The following is a 4,347-nucleotide window of genomic DNA, read 5'->3' as shown; positions in this document are numbered from 1 at the left end:
TGAACTCTGGGTTAGGAATGGGATGGCACTTCAGTTCATAGTAGGAGTCAAGGCAGGTGAGTCAACAAGGAGCTAATGGAGCTCAGCCAGTTAGCAGGAAGATACATTTCTGTATTTAATCTTTGTCCTGTGACTTTGTAGAATTTGGTCAGAAGTTGTTAGATACCAAAAAGTACCTGAACAGTTGTTCAGTTTTAAGTTTTAAACTCTTGGTAAAACACATGAACTCTGGAGTCAGACGAGCCATGAGAGGAGGTCGACCATCTGCACACATGAATGCACAAGTGACTTGAAAGAAAAAAAAAAGAAAAAAAAAAGAAGCGGAAATTGCTCCCAAATGTTAACACAGATTGGTCTTTGTCAACCACCATTCACAGATGACGTAGCTCTGTCTTTTATCTTCCTCTCCCTCATGCCCACGTCCTCTTATGCTTTCCTGAATATTCCACCAGAACACATGGGTTTTTAAGGCAGTAAAAACAACAACGCTGTTTCACATACTGTTGTCAGTATCGCTTTAGCAAAAAAATGAGATTCATCATTTTCGCATTCCCGTTGGCCGAGATCACCTGGTGAGAAGTGCAGGAGCAGATGGATTTGTTTTGAGCTAACTTTAAATTATTGCTCCGTCAAAATGACTTCAGTCCAAAAGTACGGTAAACATCAAGAGAATAAATGAAACTCAATACGTTTTACAAAATATATAGGGTAAGCTCCCTGGCTTCTTTCCCCCCCCCCCCCCCCCCCCCCGCTGCTGCTTATTTTCCACAGACTTATGAAACCTATGTGGCTGCAGCCACGGCTTGAAATAACAGTGAGAAGAGCTAAAGATTTGGAGCTAACAAGTTGTAAATGACAACGACATACAAAGAGATACGTGACAAAGAGGAAGAAGATTGTTTTGTGTTTCGTGTACCATTAGCATTTGCTAATAGTTTATTTAACAGGTTTGCAGTTTTGACCTAATGTTCTGTCTACACTGATAACCTCGAAGTCTGTCTTTATGCATGGTTAAGCTATAGGTTGACTTCATAATGTTGCTAATGTTGTGTTATTTGCTGAAGTTGGTCCAACTCTGCTATGATAGGCTACAATAGGAAGGTGAACATGCTACTATAGGCTAACTGCGTACCATTTCGATGTGTCGCAAAGTAAGACGAACCATCTTTGGTTGTTGTGGTGTTATTTGGAGGATGACAAAAATGTCATCACTGCTGAACTAAGCTACGTTGCTTCTGCTACATCCAGGATGTAGCCTGGAGGATAATTAGCTAATGCTAACTCCACTGGTTATTTATCTGATTATTTATCAACCTGACCAGAGCAGCTCTTTGGTCAACAGATAGATCAGACAGCTCAGGGTCGTCTGGTGTCCCCTACATATTTGGTACAATGTTGGTAAATGGTTTGAGTGGCTGCTGTGCCTCACTTTACAGTAAAACGTTATTGGTGAATTGGTGAAGCTGAATCCAATACAAATGTGACTGGTTTGCAAAGTCAAAACAACTCAAGTCAGATACAAAAACTGTTTAAAATGACTTTTTGGAAGGGCTTTGGAGTGGTGTCGAAAATATTTGATAAATATTGCTATTGTAGGGGGCAGCAGCAAAGCAAAGTTCATCCCACAGTGGGAGACTTGCGCTGAATTATAGTTGTGCTTTCTTTGTTCAACTTGAAAAGCTGTTTTATATGAAATACTGTTGTTGAAAGAAAATGAACTTAATGGAGTTTTGTTGACTTTGTCAATATGGAGGCGAAACAGAAAATATTTGGAAAGGGCTAACTTGCGAGGTCATTGTTTTTGTCCCCTTTATATACTGTAGTGAAACCCAAAGCACCCCACGCATATCATTCTTCCTGCGACCAGTGTTGTCATAAAAATGTGTGGTGGAATTAACTACCCACTTTGAGGTGTCGATACGGTAAAACATGCCGATATTAGCAAACCACCATCTCTTCTGGAGTCATGGACGTCTTACATCACAGATCCTGGGAGAGTGGCTCGTTTCACCCCCTGATTAACCTCTGATTTCAAGCTTCATAAAACTCACTCTGCTGTAAGACATAAAGTAATCCAGGCTCGCCCTCTCCTTAACCTAAGCGTATAAATCTGCTACGGTTATAAATGACTCCATGAAGCGTGCACATGGTTGGTATTTTTCATCCTATAGCCTGACAAATACTTCACGCCTGAGCGCCTGTATGTGGAAATGTCTTGTAGATTTAAGTAATATGATATTTATGGGGTACAATGTCAGTCCATCCTTCAGGGAACATTGACATTGTCAACGTGAGTGGGTCCAGGGGTCGGTCAAAAAGTTATATAAAAAAGTTATATAACAGTGAAATAAAGAAATCCTTATTAATGACAATAAGACATTTCTCTGTGTATTCTCCATTTAAATCTACATCATCTTTCTCTGAAGATGTCTGCGGTTTCACAGTTTCTTTACCTCATCTGTAGTTCAGTTTTAGCAAAAAAAAAAAAAACAAATTCACATGGAGTCAAAACCTGTTTCAAAGATCTAATCTAATCTAATCTGCTCTGATACGATCAAATCTAATCTGATCTAATCTAATCTAATCTCATCTAATCTCATCTAATCCAATCTAATCTAATCTAATCCAATCTAATCTAATCTAATCTCATCTAATCTCATCTAATCCAATCTAATCTAATCTAATCCAATCTAATCTAATCTAATCCAATCTAATCTAATCTAATCTCATCTAATCTCATCTAATCCAATCTAATCTAATCTAATCTGCTCTGATACGATCAAATCTAATCTGATCTAATCTAATCTGATCTAATCTGCTCTAATATGGTCTAATCTGATCTGATCTAATCTAATCTAATCTAATCTGCTCTGATACGATCAAATCTAATCTGATCTAATCTAATCTGATCTAATCTGCTCTAATATGGTCTAATCTGATCTGAGCTAATTTAATCTAATCTAATCTAATCTAATCTTCTCAAACATTTAATTTAATTGCAGTTTTTAAGCCTATAGTTATATCGGCGACTGACAGGAAATGTTCGGCTCTTTAGCAGCTAATTGCTCTCTGTTCACCAGACACATTCAACATTTAGTGCCGTGAATGTTATGTGCATTTTGTCGACAACTTTGTTTTTTTCCCACTGAATACAGCAGCCGTCGGCTGCAGATGATTAAAGAAACACGAGCAGTAAAGTAAGAGCAGTAAAAAGACACGACTTTAACATGAGCCTGTTAAGTGACTGTGAAGCCGACGAGAGCTGACGGTAACTCTCTTTAGAACCATGATGTGATCCAGTCTAAGTGTCTTTTCGTCGTCGGTGGACTCAGGGCTTCAATAAAAATATGGACGACGTCAGCTTCACTTTAAATAACGACTTATAGAGGCTTTAAATCGACGAGCTATCGCACTTGTTTAAGCACGGTGTAGACTGCTGACGCAGGAAGCACATGGTCTGCAATTGAAATGATAGATGATTCAAACCACTAATCGCCTTTATCCAAACATCAAGTAGCTAAGTCAGAGCGGTGGTAAGGATTTATGAGTGAATGAAAGGCACGTCGTCAATCACCGGCAGAGAGGGTGGGGGGCGAGAGAAGAAGTCGATAAACTTTATACACTGATATTTCTTGAAGTTGACCAAGCCTTGGCTGTGTGTATGACCTTGACCAAGTGTATGTGGAATTGTAAGGGAGAGAGCTAGAGAGAGAGAGAGAGACAGAGCGTTAAAGAGAGAGGAGTGTGTGTGACTTGAAGTTCAATAATGCACTCAGATCATTTTTGATTATTCCCATCCATGAATCCCAGCTGGGACATTGCGTTGAATTATTGCAGACAAAAAAAAAAAAAAAAAAAAGAGAAAGCTGGACTAATCAGACACTTTCAACTGCAGGGGTAAAAGCCGGGTGACTTTCCTTCAGCTGAACGGTGTTAAATTTAGGAAAAATGGATTTTCTTTTTTCTTTTATTCCTTATCGTCTTCTATTCCTTATCGCACGCACACACAACATTTTGACACTTTAACCACAGCCGCGGGTAATTTAGCATTTTATTTGGACCTCAGAGACCATCACTCATCACTCCTAATCCTTTGTGTTTTTCTTCCTCCACAGATCACATTCCCGTTCACAGTGTCTGCTTTATCCATTATACTTTAAGCTCACACGGTTTGAAGAATAACATCACAGACAGAATACAAATACATTCCAAAATTGATTGTGTTTGTGCCTGTACATAAATATGAGCAAAGCAATTCTGATCATTTTTTTTCTTCCAGTTCTTCACATTCATTTCAACACGTTGTATAAACATGTTAAAAATAACTAAATAACATGATTTAATCCT

The sequence above is a fragment of the Cynoglossus semilaevis genome, chromosome 14 (genome assembly GCF_000523025.1).
Source record: "Cynoglossus semilaevis isolate Cse_v1.0 chromosome 14, Cse_v1.0, whole genome shotgun sequence".
Classification (NCBI taxonomy): Eukaryota; Metazoa; Chordata; class Actinopteri; order Pleuronectiformes; family Cynoglossidae; genus Cynoglossus; species Cynoglossus semilaevis.
Note: the sequence above shows the minus strand (reverse complement) of the source record.